Source organism: Jaculus jaculus, chromosome 8, assembly GCF_020740685.1.
Source record: "Jaculus jaculus isolate mJacJac1 chromosome 8, mJacJac1.mat.Y.cur, whole genome shotgun sequence".
Lineage (NCBI taxonomy): Eukaryota > Metazoa > Chordata > Mammalia > Rodentia > Dipodidae > Jaculus > Jaculus jaculus.
This window is the reverse complement of record NC_059109.1, coordinates 105,577,426-105,584,374: the sequence shown is the minus strand read 5'-3', so window position 1 is coordinate 105,584,374 and position 6,949 is coordinate 105,577,426.

Below are 6,949 nucleotides of genomic sequence, written 5' to 3'. Positions count from 1 at the left end.
GGAATGGGGGCCTGGCAACCCTTTCTTTGCCCAGATCTCAACCCAGGCAGTCCCACATGGGTCTAGTGGGCACAGCTCCAGCCCATAATCTCTTCAGCTTGGGTATTGGCTCCTCCCTCTTGGCTGCCTCTCTGACTCTACACCCTCTCTTTCCCCATAACTGTCCTTGCTTGCCCAGGCCTAGGCTGTCTAAATCCCCTGCTGTTCTGGACAGAGGGACAACAGCCAGGCAGGGTGTACTGGAGAGGACCAGCAAGAAAGCAGCACTCCACCCCCTCGCTTGAGCCATGCCTCAGTGGAGTAGAGGAGCCATCAAGAGGATGGCCCAGGATCAGATGCTGAAAAGAGGACCCAGCCTCACCATGGCTTAGTAGAAGGCAGAGGCAAGAGGGGATAGACACACGCACACAAAGATGAGCATAAGGGGGGGGGAAGCATGTGAGTACGGAGTAGCAGAGAGAGTGGCTCACAGGGCATGCTCAGATCCTGCCTGAGCGTCACAGACCGGAGGTGTGAGGAGTCAGGCCAAGGGGACAGGCTGCTGTCACACACCACTTTCCAACTGCTTTGTGACTTCAGTGCTGCTCCACTGGCAGAGCAGCAGGTAACATGGAAACGGAGGACAAGCGGATGGGATAATGGATTCAAACACCCAGATATGGGTTTTGGCAAAGATTAAGGTCATCCTAGAAGCACACGGTGATAAAAGGAGACAGGAACAGAGATGGAGGACAGGGACCAAAAGCTTTCATGCATTCAATACAAGGTCATTCTCCTGAGCACAAAGGAGCGGACCATGTCAAAGATCTGACCACAGAATGAGGAATGCCCTGTCCAGACCCAGGACCCTAGCATCACTCTGGCACACCTCTGCCAAGATCTGCAGGATGGAGGGAGCCTCCGTGGGAGACTGAAGCTCTGGAAGGGGAGGACAGATGCCCACAGTCTCAGTGATCCTATGTAGCTTAGCCTCCTTCCTCTGCCTGACTCACCCATTCCTAGGCCACGGGCGACAGGGTCACTTCCTGTGCAGGCCTGTGACATCACTCTACCCCTCCAGCAGCTGGTGGAATTTAATGAATTCTCCTGAGTTCTCCCCCCACATCACCATGGAGAGCTGGGATTCCCTGTACATGGAGGCCTGAGAGTCAGCCAGCTCTGCCACTAGCTGATCCCACAGCTTCACCTACTCCAGTCTTCTGCCTCAGTATCCACACCACAGGTGCAGATAGCTGCTCCCTCTCTACACGTTCTGTTATTGGAGAATGAATTGTAATGATGGAGGAAAATCCCTGTGATAGCTGTGAAGTTGTCCCCTTATGTCCAGAGCTCCCGGCACCAGTGACTTCTTTCCTAATCTCGGTGTGGAACCTGCATGTTCATCACCTTGGCCTTGAGGAAGGAGTGAGGACAGGTGTGAAGCTGTCACCAAGAATGATGGCAGAGAATAGAATGTAGACATGATTCTCAGTGTTGTACTGGGCAAAGGTAGCTGTGTGCCAGCCAGAGAGGAGAGTGCAGACATTACGGGTAGGCACAGGAGGAACTTCTCCAGAGATGGCTCCAGGGGGTAGGGTGGCTGGAGTCCTGGACACAGACACAACTCAGAGACTGAGGGACAGGCTCTTCACCCCGCCTGTCTCTCAGGCCACTCTGCTGGACTTCCCTGACATTGTCCTCCCCCACCTGAAGGACTCCTATTACTGCACTATGGGGGATTGTGACTTCTCCCTGATGTTCAGATCAAGTCTGTTTCCCTCTCAGGTAAACAGAGTAACATCGCAAGTCTGAAGGCTTGTTCTTGTCTCACGTGAGGAGAAGGGTGTGTAACACACCTCCACGAACAAGACACTTAACCAAGAGGGAAATCTGGAGCTCTGTTAAAGTCCTTGATTGCCGACCAAACTTCAGTGAAGCACACTAGTCACAGAGCAGTGAAGTCAACATTCTGACGCAATCGTAACATGGTACTTGATTGCGTGTGGTGCGGAAGACAGATGGAGATGTGAAGGTAGAAGAAAGACTCAAGAAGTTGTAATAACATGGCATAGTGGTGCGTGCCTGGAATCCCAGAATTCAGGAGACTGAGGCATGAGGATAGCAAGTTTGAGGTCAGACTGCTACACGGTGAGATGCTGTCTCAAAAATAAAAACAAAGTACAAATGGAAAAGGAACTTATAATAGTCATACAGTGATTTGAATATAAAATGCTCCTCATGGGCTCATATGTTTGAACACTTGATCCCCAGAAAGGCACCGTTTGAGAAGGTTGTAGAACCTTTAGGAGGCAGCGTCTTGCTGGAGGAAGTATGGCACTGGAGGCGGGTCTTGATGTCTTATAGTGCAGACCTGATCGCTGTGCTTTTTCTCTGCTTTCTCTCTGTTAATGCAATGATGTGACACGAGCTTACTGCTCAGGTCTGTCATGCCTTCCCTGCCATGATGGACTCCCTCTCCCCCCGCCAACTTTGGAACAGTAAGCTGAAGTAAAAACCTTTTCCTTCCATAAGCTTCTTCTAGTTGGGTATTTCATCCCAGAATGAGAAAGTAGGTAAGCTGACACAAAACATTAACCAGCACATTCCTGCCATAGACTGGAAGTACACAGTATAGTACCCCATGAGGATGCTGTAGGGAACAGGTGGGTCACAATCATGCTGGGAGACTTGAACACTCCGCTCACCTCCCAGACACTGAGAGCAAGAGGACCGAAGCCAGGTGCAGTCAGTCGGCCCATTGTGCCTTATACACCGTAAACCCTTCACCCAACGAGAGTATAAGATACTTTCTGCTCTTTGCAAAATAAACAACATAGCCATCACCATTTTAAGATTACAGTTTAGTAGCAGACAGAATGTTCTTAGATTGCTGTAGGTAAAAATGGAAGTATTTAAAGAAGAATCTGGTGATCATGAATTTAAAGTGTTTTATTAAAAGGGCAGAAAAAGCCGGGCATGTTGGCACATGCCTTTAATCCCAGCACTTGGGAGGCAGAGGTAGGAGGATCACCGTGAGTTCAAGGCCAGCCTGAGACCACCTAGTAAATTCCAGGTCAGTCTGGGCTACAGTGAGACCCTACCTCAAAAAAACCAAAAGAAAAAAGGTAGAAAGATATCAGCAAGTGAGCAATACAACTCTAGCTGATGAGATCAAACTAGTTGTATTTTCTCAGCAAATTAGAAATGTACATTAATAAGATTTTTTTACATTCATTTTTATTGATCTTTTTGTAAACAAGGTTGTATTCTTATATCCCCTCTCCCCTTAGCACTGGGAGTACTAAGATTAAGGCAGTAAATATTGATGGAATAAGGACTTAATGAAACAAATTAGAAATAAATTTGCAAAAATCAATTGGAACTTTCATTGGTACACCAAGATATAAAAAGCAAACCAAAACACCTTCTCCTTCAAGTTAATCTTTCTACCAACCAGCTCGATACTTACTTAGCTTTGTGTGACATCTATAATGCCCTTTAAAACTTATTCACTGATGCTAATGTGGTATTACAGAAAACTTCATACTCATAAGTGCATTTATTAAAAGATCAGAAACAAAAAATATGAGTGCCGGGCATGGTGGTGCATGCCTTTAATCCCAGCACTCGGAAGGCAGAGGTAGGAGGATTGCTGTGAGTTCAAGGCCACCCTGAGACGACATAGTGAATTCCAGGTCAGTCTGAGCTAGAGTAAGACCCTACCTCGAAAAAAAAAAAGAGTGTAATATAAAATGGTAAAATTAATGTTAAAAATTTAAATAAGTAATAATGAATTATATCAAATATTGGCCAAGAGAATTAACGATAGATAATCCAAAGAAAGAAGAGAGACAGGGCAAGAGAGTCTATCGGGGGAAGGTGCCCTGCCTATGGGGAGAAAGTACTTACAGGTGTCTCCCAGAAAAGAGTCCATGCTGTAGTTGGGATGCTGGCCACTGCCTGTTACTGTCCTTTTTATAGACTGCAATCAGTGTCTTACCTACCTCTGTCTTCCTCACGTGCTGCATACAGCAGCCCATCCTTCTCTGATCCCCAGACTCTCATCTAAGCTTCAGGCAAGAGCAACTCAGGCCCAGGGCTCTGGCATCCACTATTCCCAATTTCAAGTCATGACATGTTCTCCCTCTCCACAGGTAAAGGCCCAGGAGAGTACACAGGGTCACCCCTAGCACTCCATCTGCTTCCTTCAAGGTGAACCTCTCTTTTCATTTCCCCGCATTGCTCCTCCACCGTCCCCGACTGCATTTCTTATTCTATCACCAGCTCTGCTTTCTGTCCTTTAAGCTTTGTTCTGGCTTCCAATTTCTTCCTTCACCTCTCAGTATTCAATGTCACCTCTTCACGAGTGGACTTTCATGTGCTTTGGTGACATTTTTAATAATTTTAATAGCCTCATACACATTTCTGTTTATGTTACAGCGGTTTTGTTGTAAAGCACATAACCTTTGCTTGGCTCCCTCCCAGAAATGGCGCCTTTTCCCTCCCCCTTCACACTGGCTGCATCTGGTTGCCACTTTCTACTTAATAGAGTGCGAGTGGCCATTGTCCCTGCAGAGACCAGCCCCAGGAAGACCCTTGGGGTTTCCTGCCATGCTGGCTTCTGCTATCCCTTGGAGCCCCTGCTCTGGGGTTAGGCCACTGCAGTGGGCCCTCATGGGTTCCCATTCAGCCACAGAGGTGGTGAGAGCCCCAGCCAAGAGCCATGGGAGGGAGCTGCCCAGCCATATACCACCAAGCCAAGGGCAAGGCTAGGTGGAGGAGACCCAACTTCCTAAGGGACCCTCAGCAAAATGTCCCTGGTTAAGCCATGTTAACTGCCACACAGAAAGTGAAAGATAATTGAGGTCATTTCAAGCACTAATATCTAGTTTAAAGATGGATAGATTAGATGATAGAGAGAAATACAAGAACCATAATTACAGTTGGAGAGATTGCTTAGTGGTTAAGGCACTTGCCTGCAAAGCCAAAGCACCCAGATTCAATTCCCCAAGACCCACATAAGCCAGATGCATACAGGGGCACATGCATCTGGAGTTCATTTGCAGTGGCTACAGGACCTGGCCCTCCCATTCTCTCTCTCCTTCTCTCTGACCCCCCCCTCAAATAAATAAATAAAAACTAAAAAAAAAGAAAAAAAATTTAAACCCTAATTATTTATTTTCATGTAAGCACACCCATTATCCATGTGCATTTATTCGCATACATCCTATGTCATACTCAGGATTCCCAATTGCACATGCTCTCTGAGGGGCGATCACTGTCCGATATTGTCAACTGTGACCCAACAGCTGTTTCCAGCCCTCTGTCTGCTATGGACGACGGCCTTTCTCATCCATTTACATGTTGCCCATGTCTGCTCCCATGACACAAGAGTAGCACCGGGTTATTGAGAGAGATCATGTGGCCCCCAACTACCACAATAGTTACTTTATGGTGGTCTTTCTTTCAGAAACCAAACACTGGGACTGGAGAGATAGCTCAGCGGTTAAGGCATTTGCCTGAAAAGCCTAATGTTCTGGGTTCATTTCCCCAGTACCTATATAAAAAGCCAGATGCACAAAGTAGCACATGCATCTAAAGTTCGCTCGTAGCGGCTAGAGGCCATGGTGCACCCATTCTCTCTCCTTCTCTCTCTCTCTCTCTCTCTCTCCTTCTCTCTCTCTCTCTCTCTCTTTTTCTCCTTGCAAATTAATTAATTAATTAAGAAACAACCACCGGCCCCGAAGCTCCAGCCATGGTCTTGGCGGTCTCAGCTATGTCAGGGCCCCTGGTTACTGCTGGTAGTGGCTTTGCCTAGGACCCGGCCCCTCCCGTGTGTCACCCCCCAGCAGACAGAGATGAGTCTGGTGACAGTGACTCGGCTCTTCCCTCACTTGGCAGCGGCCTCTCCGTTGTTGGGAGAAGGCACCAACCTGCCAGTTTGCTTTCTTCTCCAGCATGACAGCAGTTGTTCTCACTGTAATAAGATAACTAAATGTTAAGACTGGTCAATTTCTCCAACCACTTGCCCTGTAAAAAAAAGAGAGGAAAGACAAAGTTCTAAACTTGAGGCAGATGGGCTACAGAGATGGTTTAGTGGTCAAGACACTTGCCTACACAGCCAAAGGACCCAGGACCCACATAAGCCAGATGTAAAAAGTGGCATATGCATCTGAAGTTTGCAGCAGCTGGAGGCCCTGGTGTGCCCATTCTCTTTCTCTTTTTTTCTCTGTCTCTCTCCCCTCTCTCTCTCTCTCTCTCTCTCTCTCAAATAAATAAAGAAAACTAAATCAGAGGCAGAGCCTGCTCATGTCTTGTTCACCCCAGTCTAAAAACCTGGAAGTCAAACTTATCATTGTTTGCCGCTCAAAAAACACAATGACTCAAGGATGAGTTAGTTGTTGGTGTAAGGAAAAAGATTTATTTGGAAAGCTAGCAAATGAAAAATATGGAATCTGTGGTCAACAAGAACTATTTTGGCTGGGGAGGGGAGGTTCAGGAACAAGGCTTGCGTAGAGACTAAGGGAGGAATGTCATGCAGGCGGCCACCAGGGTGGTTCCAAACTTCAGGAGATCTGCTGTCCTGATGTCCAGGCAGGCTGCTATCTTTCCATGATGGACACTGGGTGCTCTGTGTTCTGTGCATCTAAAGCAAGGCTGCTGATTAGAACATCACAGGACTCCAGCCCTTTTAGTTCCTATCTCAGAAATGGTTAGTTGTTCATTGTTTGGGCAAGCAAGGCCTGTTCCCAGGACAGAACAGGAAAGATAGTGAAAGGATACCTTCCCCTGCAGGACAAAAGAGTTAGGGAAGCTTCTCCCTGGAGGACAGGGGAGATAACATTGTGTGGAGGATTGTTTCTAACCACCAGATAGCTTCATCCAGATGTATCTTTTCCAGCAAAGCCTGTGAGAAACTAACATCTTGCTCTGCTGTGGGACCTCCAGAATGAATAACTTTTGTTGTTTT